Below are 16804 nucleotides of genomic sequence, written 5' to 3' on the forward strand. Positions count from 1 at the left end.
ATATGACGGCTGTAAAAGACAAAAAATAGGTCAGAATAGAACATTTTATTAAAAATGGCGGACTTTCTGTTGGGTTTAGGGTACAGCTCCAGGAGACATTTTTGTAGGTCTTGGGCTTCTACATATGCCACCCAATTCTTATAGACCGAGGTGAAACATACAGTGCGTAATTGTAATAATAATAATAATAATTTCTAGTCGACAGTGAGTGCCGAGTGTATAATATTGAATGGACTACTAAATACTTTTTCACTGAAGTCCGGTCAAAGGCTGTATGTCTAATTTGTTACGAAACCATTGCGGTTTCAGAGGAATAAAACATCAGCTGTCACTTTTCTACCAAGCATGCTGATTATGCTAACAGCAGTGATTTCCAACCTTTATGGAGCCAAGGCACATATTTTACAAGTGAGAAATCTTATGGCACACCAACAAATAAAAATGTCACAAAAAGTGGATACGTTAATGACTGTATGTACTTCCTGCCATCTAATAGAATAGCATTTATTTGCTTTCTGTCTGTCACTATGCCTCACTGGCATAAATAGATGAACAGATACATTTCTTGTAAAAAAATTTTTGGAGCAATTACAGAAAATGTTATAATTTCCCACGAAGAGCGCTCACAGCACACTAATGTGCCCCGGCACACTGGTTGAGAATCATTGGCTAACAGCAATCAACGCAGGAACTGATAGCTACGGCTCAGCGGTTAAAATCAAGCTTTCAGGCTCAGCAAAACACCTTTATCTGACAAACTGCCATCCAAGATTCAGTCACCAAGGCTAGTTTTTTTGCTGGCATTCAAACTAGCAAAGACCAGCAAGCCTCTTTCCCAAGGAGAGTTTCTGAAACAATGCATGGTAGAGACAGCAAGTATCTTGTGTCCTGAGCGCAAGAACAAATTTGAGATCACCTTATCACCCAGGACAGTGACTCGCCGTGTTCCATCCATCCATTGTCTTCTGCTTATCCGAGGTCGGGTCGCGGGGGCAGTAGGTTCGGCAGGGAAGCCCAGACTTCCTTCTCCTCAGCCACTTCCTCCAGCTCTTCCGAGGCGTTCCCAGGCAGGCCGAGAAACTTAGTCTCTCCAGCGTGTCCTGGGGCGTCCCCGGGTTCTCCACCCGGTGGGACGTGCCTAAACAGATGCCCGAGCCACCTCATCTGGCTCCTCTCCTCCTTCGATAGCCGTCCTCCTTAGTCTGGTGAACCTGCTTAAGCTTGGCAGTGAACTACGGCTTTTTGTTATTGAACATGCGAGATGTCTTTGTTGGTACACATACAGTGGCTGAAATGAGTATTTAACACGTCACCATTTTTCTCATTAAATATATTTTCAAAGGTGCTATTGACATGCAAATTTGCACCAGATGTTGGGAACAACCCAAGTAATAACCCAAGTAAAGTAGGACAAATACGATCAGAAATTAAGTTGTGTGTAATAATGGGAAATGACACAGGGAAGAAGGATTGAACATGCCAACTGGTATTTATTTAATACTTTGTACAAAAGCCTTTGTTTGCAATGACAGCTTCAAGATGCCTCCTGTATGGATGAACTAGTCCCATGCATTGCTCTGGTGTGATTTTGGCCCATTCCTCCACACAAGCAGTCTTCAAATCTTGAAGGTTCCGTGGGCTTCTTTTATGGACCTTGGGTTTCAGTGCTTTCCATAGCTTTTCAATTGGATTCAAGTCAGGTGATTGCCTGGACCATTCTAGCAGCTTAATTTTTGTTCTTTGAAAACCAATTGATAGTTTCCTCGACAGTCTGTTTTGGAACAATATCTTGCTGAAATGTCCACCCTCGTTTCATTTTCATCGTCCTCGTAGATGGCAGCAGATTTTTTTCAAGAATGTCTTGGTACATTTGCCCATTCATGCTTCCTTCAATAATGTGAAGCCTACCAATACCGTTTGATGAAAAGCAGCCCCACACCATCATGTTCCCACCCCCCGAACTTCACTGTTGGTATGGTGTTTTTAGGGTGATGTGCAGTGCCATTTCTCCTCCAAACGTGGTGTGCATTATGGCATCCGAAGAGTTACATTTTGCTCTTATCAGACCAGACTATATTCTCCCAGTATTTAACTGGCTTGTCCAAATGTTGTTCAGCAAACTTTAAATGAGCTTTGATGTGCTTTTTTTCCAGCAATGGGGTCTTGCATGGTGAGTGTGCATACGGGTCATGGAAACGGAGTACATTACTCACTTTTCCTTGTGACAACAGTACCTGTAAATTCCAGGTCTTTTTGAAGCTCTCCACAGGTGCACTTACAAAGGGCTGGATTGCTGTTTGATTATTAATAGATTTTAGGTTTTGTCTTAGCTTTCCATGCCTTTTTGCACCTCCCCGTCCTCATGTGTTCAATACTTTGTCATTTCACACGTTTACACACAACTTTATTTCTGAGCTTATTTGTTCTACTTTCTTTGTATGTATTGTAACGGACACGCCATTAAAAGATGACACCCGGCACCTCAGTCTCGGGCTACTGCCGCTCTCCCCGCCGAGGTGGACGACCACGGAGTGGCGAGATTCAACTTCACGTACAGATGCCAAGTGAATTACAAGCCAGGAGCATCAAAGTGAGACACAGACATTTGGTTTTGCACGCCGACGCTAAGTGAATTACCAGCACCAGGAGCATCAAAGCTGAGACAAAAGACATCTGTTTTTGCACCAGAATGCTAAATTAATGAACCTCCACCACCAGCCGGCCTGGAGAGTCTCACCAACAAAGACGTCTCCTTCCTGCTGTGTACCGCGCCACTTGCCACTGGACAAGGGCTAGAGCTGCCGGGGAGCCATTGCAAATGCAGGTTCACTAACCACAGTCTTCACTGGACTTGACTGGGATCTAATATTTTAAGAACTTTACATGAACGCCACGAGTGACTGTATTTCTGCAAACTTGAATGTCTGATATTAAATCTGTCAACTGAAACAGATGAAATTTTTCACTCCACAACACACAAATGCCACGTTGCAAATATTACAATATTCCTCTTCTTTGGGGTAGACGTGACATCATCGTGACATTGCCACCTTTGTTTCCTCCTTCGTGGCCGTGACCCGTGGCATAAGCTCCGGGTTGTCCTCGATGGGCCCCCTCGTGGAGGTTCATTCCATCACGCAACGTCCGGCTGTGTGATTGGAAGCTGTTTGCTAACTAGTCGCTGCTCAGCCACTAGTAAGCTATTACCGAATGCATGCTAAGGCATCGCGTTCATCTTAGGTCGTTGCTTTTGAAACAATAAACATGGGCTTTCATAATAGCACCGCCATGTGCTTTGTCTGGTGGTAAGATGCCTGTGTGCGCTGCTCTGCTGCGGGCACAGCGCGACCTGGCGTCACCGGTCGCCCAGCAACTGAACACACCCGAGATCTTGGCTAACTGGCCGCCTCAATTCACGATCGCTATCAATTTAAAACCCTCAATTTTCGCTAGTTTTCTTTTCTTTTTTTTATTATACGCCGACGCCGTGGTTGGGTTCTAAAGCTTTATGCCTGGTATTTTTTACCAATTTTGAGATTTACAACGTGAGACAATAATGAGTCTCACCAACACTAACCCTTTTTGAATTTTTTTTTTTTTTTGGGGGGGGGGGGCGGTAGGGGAATTTTTTTTGGATCTTTTTTTTATCTTGGATGGCCTTTCCCTCTGCCGAAAGCCCACACCATTACTAGCCATACAAGCAATGAATTAATTCACAAGCCTAATTATAAGTACATATGACTTTTACCAAAGTTAAATAAAACTGAATCAGCCGAAGTCCTAAATTGCTTTACAAATTAAATGGACTTGCATTGATAGCCACCACGCAGAGTCGAATCAAGTTGCTTAACTAAATTATAACTAAATTTAATTTATTTATCAAAACTAAATAAATTGGTTAAGTTAGTTTACAATTTAGTCGACAAGGTGATTCGCTTCACTCCACCGAGTGGCCTTCAACTATTTTAAATCACCAATTAAATTGCCAACTCTCACGTGGCTATTTAATTTGCTCATTTGATACCTTTTTGTGCGCATAGCTTGACGCCGTCAACACTTTTGTGCTACTCGATCACTGCTTCTACGTACATTCTCAAACACCTTTAAAAATCACGTGATAAACCCTCACACCATAATTTGCGAACGCCATTTATTTGTTTCATGAGGAATTACATCGCCTATATTGTGCCTCTATTCCAAACTCGACGCGCTACTCAAACGAGCCCACATTACAAACAATTTAGCTGCGTACCTCGTACAACTACTGCACACGCAACGCGATCATGGCAGAACCTTCAGAAAGTCCCAGTCAATATGACAATCTTGACACACTGGAATAGCTCGTCAGCAATTTAACTAGGGACCTTTTCCCGGGTCATGCAGAGTCTGTAAAAAATGCTGGCCTTGAAGCCCTCAATGATAACATCGCACAACTTATGAGTGACGCCGAGAACAAAACCTTAAAAGATAAAGGTCTCGCTTGAACGCTTGGTTGCCTGGTGCTGAACTTGGTGTCCCAACTCAAATGGAGCGACCGCGAGGACGCTCTGGTGGAACGCGACTGGAGGCTGAACAGCATAAACAAGTCCAGTTAACTGCACAATTGAAAGACACCACCGCACGCTTAAACTTGGTGGAAGCCTTCCTCCTTGACGCTGAAATGCAATGCGATGATGCTGAGGCTCGGATAGCCGCCCTCACTGCTGCAGCTGAGGCTGCACAGTTGCCGTCTAACGACAGCGGCGAATTAAACTATTGATGACGATAAACCAACCCAAGCCCCTACCTCGAGCGAACTAACTTCCGGAGGTCAACAAAACCAGCTACAAGATGCTTATGCCGAAATTGCCCACTTAAAAGCTAAATTGGTAGAATTAGCCGACCGACCGTCTAATGACCAAGTGCTTGACTTATGGGTCGAACATCAGCGAGCAACTCTTCTTCTGCGTAAAGCGTCCGGTGACATCCAGCGGCTCATTGAACGCACCGAAACGCTCAAAGCAAAACGTTCCAAAGAGCTCAAGACACAGATGACAGTCCGGGAGACGCAGCTGTCCCGCCTCCACCAACAGCTCCGGGACCAAGAAGATGAGTTAGCCCATGTCAGGCGTGAGCTAAAATTAGCTCGACAGCTCTCCGCTGACTCTCTAACTCATCCCACTGCTCCAGCCCCTGCTACAGACAGCCTGGGCCCCTCCCTCACCAGAACTTTCACAGAGCCGTACGAAACATCTCCAACCTTAGGGCCGGAACCCACCTTCAGGGGGTGCCGTGCGGCGTCCTCACGGGTGGCGGCCCGACCAGCCGCAGCTCATCTTTTTGACTCACCCCCGACTCTCCCTCCGCCCAGCGCTGCTCCAGGTATGACTCTAAAAGACTGAGACAAAGTTGTGCGCAACATTCCGAGGTTCGAACCTAAGCCAAACGGGTCACACGACACAGCCGCATACCTTAGAGACCTCAAATTTCAACTTAAACGATTCCCTTCTGCTACTATGGACGACAGACTATAAAGCCAAGAAATAATTAGCTTAATTGAACGACAACCGGCTCGTGTGTCGGCCGATTACCCGGCACTCTGCCAAGCATTGTCTCAAGAATTTGATGACTCAGAGGTCGCAACCGACTTATCTGCAGGGGAGACTTGAGACCCCCCAAGCTTATTACTGCCAGTTGCATAAACCGTACTTTGGAAGTTTAAATGAGCCGAATATGGAAGAGGACAAAAATTTCAAAACACTGTTTGTCGAAAACCTCCACCCTAACACTAGCCACCAGCTGGGCGTAGCAGCGTGCCCGCGCACACTGCGTGAACTGGTCGCCAAAGGTTTCGCTAAACAAAAACACCCTCCCTCTAAAACACAAGACCCAGGCGTCTTCTTGACAAACGAACAACCGCAGATGGAGGGCGCTACGTGCAACACGCGTGTGACTGACACACAACATTCTGGTGATGTTAAACCGGACAATCAAAAGAAGTCGTTTAACCCATACAACCAATCTCGGCCCGCGAACAACAATGGTCCTCGTAACCAACAACTCCAATCCAATGATAAATCAAAATCATGGAATGACCGGAACTCTAATTCATGTCAAAATTACATGTCGAAACAGGGTGCACGCAACGACCAGCCTAAATCCGACTCGTCTAACCGAGACCCTGAAACGACTAGTGACAACCGGGAAACGGGCTCCCGAACTAACTGCTCCCAAAGGGAATTTAGTGCCGTGGCAGAAGAATTACTTGAGGTGCTCCGCCTGTCCAAAGACAAAAAGCGGGACTCATGATTATGACTAGGCCGGGCTGAGTCGAACAGGGCCACAGAGGACACGATAGGTCAACAAGTTAACCTCCGTTGTTCCCCCAATGACCTGCCAAGTGGCTCTGTGACCCCAGCTGACTCTACGACGACCTCACCTCGCCATAACCTTAGCGGACCACTTTGTGATGACCAATCCCTAAACCCCTCTCGTCCCGTCCTAATCGTCCGACTAGACCCAGGGTTGGCCCCTGACTTGCGTGACATCACGCTCCTTAATAACGTTCTGCCATTCTGACAGCTTTTGGGTGAACTATCCGCTAAAGGTACTTCTCTAAAGTTCTATTTAACATTACACTTGAGCAGCAGCTTGTCCGTGGAGCTCTGATTGACCTCGTGGCAGACATCACTGTTATGTCCCACGCCGTGTTCAATCAACATCTGACATTACTACAAGCCAGTGGCCGCGACCTTCAACTGCAACGCTGCGCACTAACTATCTGCACATTTTCAGTGAGTAACACCGAGCTAAACACCTTAACTATGCTCCACTGGACAATTGGCCCCATGACATAAATCCATCCAGTCTACGTGTCTCCAATTGAAACCGTCCCCCTGCTCAACAGCCAAGACCTGCTCTGCCGCTTCGAGCCTCTAATTGATTACAAAAATCTTCAGCTGTGGGCGCAGGTGGAACAAGCATTACCACCACCATCTCGGGAACTGTCCTCAGACCATTGCCTGGTGTTGGACCACTCGGAGGACGGCGACCTGTCATGCCGCACTCCTTCAAGTGATGACACCCCCATTGACGACACCGCCGAGTCCCCTGTAGCCACCACACCCCCGCTGAACCGACTTAGAGAACTTGACACGTTTCTCTCCCATCTTGTCCAACCACCGCATGAAGCATCCTTTCTAAAGCTCTAGCAAGCCCCCTTAGCCCTGTCCAAGCCCACTTGGCTTTTTCTCTCGGGAGTTCCACTGTCTTGTCTGTCAACCCTGAGTTCTGAAAAATAGCCTTCCTTGTTACTCTTCCCGTTATCAACTCCCACAACCTCTATCGACTAAAAGACGTAATTAATGTTAGCATCTCGCAGCACGACACTTCAAATCAGTACTCCCGCGGTAGTCGCCTATCATGATAGGAATCCAAATTTGCACGTGCATCCTCACAAAAGACATCCATTACCTGTGTCCCAGTAAGCCGTTCATCTGAGATGTAGCGGATGGGATTTGTGGCCTGAAGCCCATGAAGGATGGGTCGCGATGAAGAGTAGAATCTACACCTTGCTACCAGTTTCCTACTACTCACGTGGAAATTGTTGGGTCCAAATGGCTAGTCAACACGCCAGCCCTAAGCGCAATCCTGAATTATGACCACAAGGACACCACAACGAGACTCGCCCTGCCAAATTAAACCATGTGGCTCGACGTCCCCAAAGATGACATTTTGCATATTGAGGACGTCGCCCTCTCCCAGCTGCCAGCCGACAATTACAAGAGCGAAATCGAAATTTCAAACTTTTTCGGACAGTACAAATTGGAGGTTAATCCTGAGACGCTTAAACAGATTCAGTTTGAAGGACTCAGGCGATTGACATCACCCACGTTGAAAAGACCCTACGCGCCATTAGCAATGAGGGTAGAACACCCGAGCTCCCGCTCATGTACTCCTGGTCTGCAGCACATAACATCTTAATTGCCTTGGTCAGTCTCGGTTACTGCATGACTTTCAGCATCGCCTACCTGCTCTATCGAAAGACTCAGAACTTGCAGGGTCTTCTGAACCAGTGCTCAGGTGCGCGACCCAAAATTTTCCGTAATAAAAGAACAACTGAACCCGAACCTAATCCCATACAGATAGGGGAGGAGGTCCTCCTTGGCCTAAATTGCCCCCAACTCCCCGACCTCTCTACCCCCTTTTGAATCTAGACTAGGATTCAGCGATCCCCAATATTAGAACCTCTACGTGGCACCTTCCCTCTCCTTGATTGATGTGTCGGGTTCTACAGCCGACCGCTGTGGCCCCTACGTGCCAAGTGCCCTTTTTTTCCTCTTCCTTTCTCCTCCGTAGAGCCTTGTTTTCTCATTTTGTTTTTGTTTTGTTTGACTTTTACTGAGAACTCTACACCTAGTTATTTACCCTTTTTTTTAGTTTTAGCTTCGCCCCTGCCCCGAATTACTGGTCTCACTGCCATCCCAATAGACACACCTTCACACATGTCAATCCTGACACCGACACCTATATCCACATATAGGCTGACCTTAAGTAAGAAGTTGCCATGAACAACTGTTATAGCCATAAGGTGAGGTGGTGGGGGATATGCACTAATGTACTTTGGTAACTGCATTGTTGTGTGTGTTCCTGCCAACCTGTGCCATCTTCCAATGAGACATCGCCTAGATCCGCCATCAAGCCGGATCAAGCCGACGAAGGGGGGATATGTAACGGACACTCCATTAAAAGATGACATCCAGCGCCCCAGTCTCAGGCTACCGCCGCTCTCCCCGCCGAGTTAGATGACCACGGAGTGGCGAGATTCAACTTTGCATACAGACGCTAAGTGAATTACAAGCCAGGAGTATCAAAGTGAGACACAGAAACTGGTTTTGCACGCCGACATGAAGTGAATTACCAGCACCAGGAGCATCAAAGCTGAGACAAAAGACATCTGTTTTCACACCAGAATGCTAAATTAATTAACTTCCACCACCAGCCGGCCTGAAGAGGCATAACCCGGGACAAGGTGCCGGGGGGGCGCTGCAAACGCGGGTTCACTAACCACAGTCTTCACTGGACTTGACTGGAATCTAATTTTTTAAGAACTTTACATGAACGCCCCGAGTGACTGTATTTCTGCAAACTTGAATGTCTGATGTCGAATCTGTTGTCAACTAAACCAGATGAAATGTTTCACACCACACAAATGGCACTTTGCAAATATTCGTGTTCTCAACATACACAAACAATTGAAACATTCGTTACGGGGATTAGAGAGGATGGGCGTGGGACAATGCAAAGCGGAACAATGGTCTCGTTATCTTAAATCCAATAATTAATATTTTATTCCACTGGTTTTAAACCACAAATTATACTAAGATGAAATGCAATTCTAGCGGCGCGGTGTGCGCGTTGTTCCACCTGCCGAAAGCCTGACCCAGCCCGGGGAACCCCAACCTCACCACGAGGTGGCGGAGGCTGGGAGACAGTGAACTTCCTTGCCATGCTACCAAGCGTGGACCGCAGGGAGCACCTACCAGATCCCCAAAGCCACCCTTTTGGGTTTGGAGCAGTTTACGGACGAGGCTCCGTTGGGAAGGAATTTCGGTGCGAGTTTCCCCTGACTGCGTGGCAAGCATTGCCACTGCCAGCGCGACGGACCACCTGCACTTGAAGTGTGTCTTTTTCTCTTTGCTTCCTTTTCCTGCAAACCATCCCTCGTGAGCGCTCTTGCCAACCCCCGGAAGGTCGACCCGCCTGCCTGAATTGGTCAACACACGCAAGTCAAATTTGCGGTCTACTAAAAGTACAGAGTAGTACATATTTGGGTTTTAAACTAGCGAGAACAGGAATTCCAGCTATACGCTTTGACACCCCATGCTCACTACCAATCTCACATCACAAGTCAGTTTCCTTTGCCAATGTTCGTCTGTACTTTGTTTGTTTTGTGTTTTTCTGTATTGCTTCCCTGTAGATTCCCCATGTTAGATTATTAAATTTTCCATAAAATTCACTACCTGCATTGTGTTTGGGTTCGAGGAAAGAAACCTCTGGCCGTCAAGAACTCTTGGCAAGATTTCAGAAATTGTAGCAACCATCAGATAACGAGACTGATCAAAAGGTTTATCGTCACTTTCCCTAAATTTTATCCACGTATAAAGTGACGTGGTGCCCCTTTTACGAGATAAAATAACTTGATTTATAACACTAATTTAAAATTACGCAAAACCGGAAGTAACGCAGGCGTCGCTTCCATCTTATTTTATCCTCAAAATTAATTACATTTTCATTCAACTAATTTACGCTACAGTATGGATTACTTGGGTTGTTCCCAACATCTGGTGAAATGTTCATGTCAATAGCACCTTTGGAAGTATATTTAGTGAGAAAAATGGTGACGTGTTAAATACGTATTTCAGCCGCTGTACATCTTCACACAAACTGATATAGGATGTGACACTGTATTCATAATATGTATAATATATACAATATTCATCCAGGCTGCCAGTTGAAGTTTCAAAGACATTCCAGTCTGTGCAGTCTAAACAGCCTTCAAGTTCTATCTTTGCTTCATTGGTCCACTTCTTCACCGTTTTCACCAGAGGCTTCACACATATAAGTTTGTACCTTTTATGTTTGTATTAAGTCAATTAAGCAGTGATCAGACGAGCCCAGAGCTGCGCGGGTGATAGCGTGGTATAGCAGTGGTCTAGAATGTTGTTTTGCCTGGCAGCACAGTCAATGTGCTGTGTGTGTATTAAGGGTGTTCGTGGTTTAGTTTAGCTTTGTTAAAGTCCCCAAGAATAATGAGGGGTAAATCTGGGTGCTTTTTTTTTTTTTTTTTTTTTCCTCTCAATTTCGTTTAGTTGTTCAGTGAGCGTTAGCAGTGCGGCGTTCATGTCAGCCTGGGGAGTAATGTAGACACCCGCAAGGATGGAAGAGGCGAACTCTTGTCTGTTGTCGTACTCGAGCGGCTCCAACTACCGGAGACAAATTCCTTGTGTGTTTTGGACATACTTGGCAAATAAAGATGATTCTGATTCTGACATGCACTGTGAGCTGTAAGGTCTTATATAAACAGATATGTGACCTTCTTAATCAAGTCCAATCAGTATAATCAAACACAGCTGGACTCCAATGAAGGTGGAGAACCATCTCAAGGATGATCAGAAGAAATGGACAGCACCCGAGTTAAATATGAGTGTCACAGCAAAGGGTCTGAATACTTATGGCTGTGTGATATTTAAATGTTTCTTTTTTAATAAATCTGCAAAAATTTCAACAATTCCATTTTTTTTCTGGCAATATGGAGTGCTGTGTGTACGTTAATGAGGAATAAAGTGAACTTAAATGATTTTTGAAAATGGCTGCAATATAACCTTGAAAAATTTAAGGTGGTCTGAATACTTTCCGTACCCATTGTAGATTGTGTTCAATTACAGTAAGTGTTTATTGGTAACATTTGTATTATTTCTATGTTGAAAAACAAAATCAGAATTAGCAAGTAAACCTCGTGTTAATCCAACCCGAAAAGATGTTACTTGCCCTTCATTCAACTAAAGTGTAAATGCATTTGCTATTAATGGTTGTTAATAGTTTGTATTTAACCTGATATATTTATAAGAAACCAATGTAATTTAGGAAATTTCACTTGCACTGTCCAATATCCAGGCATTTATTTAACAGTCACACTCGTTGAATTTTTGGCAAAAAGGTACCGAATCGATTTCAAGCCACTGAATAGTTTCGGATTCAGTCGTTCTAGATGAAACAATATTGTACTTGAATCAAATCGGCAACCACGAATCGTGATGCAAATCGAATCGTTGTTAAAATGAATTGTTACACCCCTAAAAATAAGATAAAGACCTCAAGATCTCAAAAGTCATAAACTATATGATGCAAACAAACAAATATCATTGCTGGTATTGGAACGACAAGTTAAATTCCTTTGATTCTGATTTGTTTCATCCTAAAGACTTTAGGGTTTCAGATCAAAAGACCAATATGAGGCAAAAGTTCAGAATTCCAGCTTGTATTTCATGAGCAAAAGTATTGGAAGAGACATCCATCCAGTTTTTTTACCGTTTAACCTCACTAGAGTCGCGGGCTGCTGGAGCCTATCCCTATCGGGCGAGAGGCGGGGTATACCCTGAACCGGTCGCCAGCCAATCGCAGGGCACATAGAAACAAACAACCATTCACACTCACATTTACGCCTACGGGCAATTTAGAGTCTTCAATCAACTTTCCACGCATGTTTTTGGGATGTGGGAGGAAACCGGAGTGCCCGAAGAAAACCCACCCAGGCACGGGGAGAACATGCAAACTCCACACAGGCGGGGTCGGGATTTGAATCCCGGTCCCCAGAACTGTGAGGCAGATGTGGTAGGCAGATGTGGTAACCAGTTGTCCACCGTGCTGGCGGAACAGATGATATTAAGTTTAATTAAAGTGAATAACATTAAATATTTGGTGGCATAACCCTTACTTGCAATAACTGCATCAAGCCTGCGACCCGTTGACTTCACCAGACTGTTGCATTCTTCATTTGAAATGCTTTTCCAGGCCTTTACTGTGGCCTCTTTCAGTTCTTCTTTGTTTCTGGAGGTTTCTCCCTTCAGTCTCCTCTTCAGGAGGTCAAATGCATGCTCTATTAGGTTAAGGTCCTGTGATTGACTTGGCCAGAGTAAGACCTTCGACTTTTTCTCACTGATGAATTTCTTTGTTTTGTTGGCAGTGTGTTTTGGGTCATTGTCTTGTTGTATGTGGAAGCTTCTCCTGATTAGTTTGGATGCATTTTTCTGTAAATTGCCTGACAAAATGGTTTTGCAGACTTCAGAATTCATTCTGCTGCTATCATCATGAGTTACATCATCAATAAAGACTAGCGAGCCCGTTCCAGAAGCAGCCATGCAAGCCCAAGCCATGACATTACCTCCACCATGCTTCACAGACGAGCATGTGTTTTGAGCCTTGCTTTCTCCATACTTTGGAAGAGGTTAATCTTGGTCTCATCACTCCATCAAACTTTGTTCCAAACCTTTTGTGGCTCATCTCTGTCCTTCTTTGATAAATCCAATCTGGCCTTCCGATTCTTTTTGCTGATGAGTTGTTTGCATCTTGTGGTAAAGCCTGTATATTTATTTTCTCAAAGAATTCTTTGAACAGGGGATCGTGATACCTTCACCCTGCCCTATGGAGGTTGGCAGTGATGTCACTAACTGTTCTCTTTGGGTGTTTCTTCACAGCTCTCACAATGTTTCTGTCATGAGCTGCTGTTGATACCCTTGGCCGACCTGTTTGATGTCTGTTGCTCAGTACACCATGTTTTGGCAAATCTTTTTCTAACAGAATAAGTTGGCACGCAATCTTGTCTTTGTAGGATTTTATTACAAAAAAGAAAGAAATGTTTGCAAAGAGAGGAAACGGTACCCCATCACGAGTTACAGTGGGGCAAAAAAGTATTTAGTCAGCCACCGATTGTGCAAATTCTCCCACTTAAAAAGATGAGAGAGGCCTGTAATTGTCATCATATGTATACCTCACCTATGAGAGACAAAATGAGGGGAAAAAAATCTAACCTAACCCTAAACCCTTTTAAAGAATTTATTAGCAAATTATGGTGGAAAATTAGTATTTGGTCAATCACAAAAGTTAATCTCAGTACTTTGTTATATACCCTTTGTTAGCAATGACAGGTGAAACATTTTCTGTAATTCTTCACAAGGTTTTCACACACTGTTGCTGCTGGTGGTTTTGGCCCATTCCTCCATGCAGATCTTCTCTCGAGCAGTGATGTTTTGGGGCTGTCACTGGGCAACACATGCTTTCAACTCGCTCCAAAGATTTTCTATGGGGTTGAGATGGGAGACTGGCTAGGCCAATCCAGGACCTTGAAATGCTTCTTACGTAGCCACTCCTTCGTTGCCCGGGCGGTGTGTTTGGGATCATTGTCATGCTGATGAAAGACCTAGCCACGTTTCATCTTCAATGCCCTTGCTGATGGAAGGAGGTTTTCACTCAAAATCTAACGATAAATGGCCCCAGTCATTCTTTCCTTTACACATCAGTCGTCCTGGTCCCTTTGCAGAAAAACAGCCCCAAAGCATGATGTTTCCACCCCCATGCTTCACAGTAGGTATGGTGTTTTTTGGATGCAACTCAGGATTCTTTCTCCTCCAAACACGACAAGTTGAGTTTTTACCAAAAAGTTCTATTTTGGTTTCATCTGACCATATGAGATTCTCCCAATCCTTTTCTGGATCATCCAAATGCTCTCGAGCAAACTTCAGCCTGGACATGTACTGGCTTAAGCAGGTCACCCTATGTTTGTGCCTCTCCTGGAAAAAAGTGTTCACTACAGCCATTGGCATCCTTGTTGCAAAGTCTACCACCATCTGTCCCTCCAAGTTCCTTTCCTGGATGCCGTACTTACCCATCACTTCTTCATCACCCCAATTACCTTCACCAACATGTCCATTACAATCTGCACCAATTACGACTCTCTCTCTGTCTGGGATGCTCAGAACTATTTAGTCGAGTTCCTTCCAGAATTTCTCTTTCACCTCTAGGTCACATCCTACCTGTGGGGCATAGCCACTAATCACATTACACATAATACCCTCAATTTCAAGTTTCAGCCTCATCACTCGATCTAATACTCTTTTCACCTCCAAGACATTCTTGGCCAAATCTTCTTTTAAAATAACCCCAACTCCATTTCTCTTCCCATCTACACCATGGTAAAATAATTTAAACCCTGCCCCTAAACTTCTAGCCTTACTGCCTTTCCACCTGGTCTCCTGGACACACAATATATCAACCTTTCTCCTAATAATCATGTCAACCAACCCCTGAGATTTTCCTGTCATAGTCCCAACATTCAAAGTCCCTGCATTCAGTTCTAGGCTCTGTGCTTTCCTCTTCTCTTTCTGCCGAAGAACCCGCTTTCCACCTCTTCTTCTTCTTTGACTTCGACCCACAGTAGCTGAATTTCCAACGGCGACCCGCAGGTTGACGGTGCCGGTGGCGGACGTTGTTAACCCGGGCCACGACCGATCCAGTATGGAATTCTTTGGATGAACGCTCATATTTGTTTGGCAAAGTTTTAAGCCGGATGCCCTTCCTGACGCAACCCTCTGCATTTATCCGGGCTTGGGACCGGCCTAGAGTTTGCACTGACTTGTGCCCTCCATAGGGCAGCATTGAAGCGGGACACGGAATAAAAAACGTAAAACGTGTATTAATTCGCCACAAGAAAATAATTGTTGGTTTGAAAATGGAAGATGGAACGATATGTCACAGCCGCCAAGAAATCTTACAACGAGTTAAAGAATTTAATACAAAGCTATACAGTGACCCTCGCTGAATGATTACTGGAAAGCTAGAAGGAGACCCAGTTCCATGTATCCTGAATGAAGAGGTTGAAAATGCGATTAATTCACTTAAGGTCGGAAAAGCTTGTGGTCTGGATGAAATTTCTGTTGAAATGCTTAGAGCAGGAGGGAACAAAAGATCCTTGTAAAACTATTTCAACGCTGCTTGGACTTGCAAGAAGTACCGCCGACATGGAAAGACGCAGAATTCATTTTGCTACATAAATAAGGCGATAAAATGGACTTAAGCCAATAAGCCTGCTGTCAACGATTTATAGTCTTTGCAAAGATATTGGACAAACGAATTGGAATCAAACTCAGTGAAGCACAGCCGATAGAACAACGGGTTTTTGTAGCAGTTTTAATACTATGGACCACATACAGACAGTTCAACAAAGAATCGAACGACACGAGTACGAAATGCCTCTGTGTGTGGCCTTCATCGACTATGAAAAAGCGTTTGACTCAAGTCACCACCACTTCGATACTGCAGGCTCTAGTAAATCAAGGGATAGAGCCGACCTATATCAGCATTCTACAATCAATATACAACGGTTCTTCAGGTTCAATACGAATTTATGATGAAAGAGTGCGAATAAGTCTCGGAAAAGGGGTCAGGCAAGGCGACACACTGTCTCCGAAGCGATTTACAGCTTGCCTTGAAGAGCTCAATTGGGAAAAAAGGAGGACTAAAAATTAACGTCGCTTATTTGAATCATCTTCGTTTTGCAGAGGACATAATTTTATTCTCCTACGATGCTGATCAACTGCAGCGTCATATTCAGGAATTACAGTTAGAAAGCCGTCGCTCAGGTCTGAAAATGAACAAAAGCAAAACGAAGGTCATGTTCAATCGTTACTGTCCACAAAAAGATATCAAAATGGAGGACTATGTCCTCGACGCCGTCGACAACTAAATCTATTTAGGCCAACTTGTAACAGTGAATGGAAATACAAGCACTGAAGTTGAACGCCGCATAAAGCTTGCCTCACAGGGTTATGGAAGACTTAGTGTTTTATTCAAGAACAATCTTCCCATTTGCTTGAAAAGAAAAGTTTTCGATCAATGTATTTGACTAGTCCTCACTTACGGCAGTGAAACTTGGACGACGAATGCCAAAGGTATACAAATACTATGTGTAACCCAAAGGAACATGGAACCCCAAATGTTGAAAATAAGCATTCGCAACAGGAAACGTTGGATAAGACAGCAGACACGAGTTACCGACATCATTAAAAAAAATAAAAAGCCTTAAATGGAAATGGGCTGGCCACGTTGCCCAAAGAGCGAACAAAAGGTGGACCACGGAAACTATCAATTTGATACCACTGGACACAAAGCGACCACGGCAAAGACCTAAAAGTAGATTGATAGATGAAATCATTAAACACACCGGAATACACTGGCAACAAATTGCAAAATGTCGAAGTAGTTGGAAATG

General features: G+C 44.5%; 1 protein-coding gene across 6 annotated transcripts in view; it reads left to right on the plus strand.

Annotated features, from left to right (window-relative positions):
• Positions 1-16804, plus strand: part of appbp2 (amyloid beta precursor protein (cytoplasmic tail) binding protein 2) — a 75116-nt gene that overhangs the window by 12489 nt on the left and 45823 nt on the right. The gene's annotated exons all lie outside the window — the stretch shown is intronic.

This window comes from Phyllopteryx taeniolatus, chromosome 8 (genome assembly GCF_024500385.1).
Source record: "Phyllopteryx taeniolatus isolate TA_2022b chromosome 8, UOR_Ptae_1.2, whole genome shotgun sequence".
Taxonomy (NCBI): domain Eukaryota; kingdom Metazoa; phylum Chordata; class Actinopteri; order Syngnathiformes; family Syngnathidae; genus Phyllopteryx; species Phyllopteryx taeniolatus.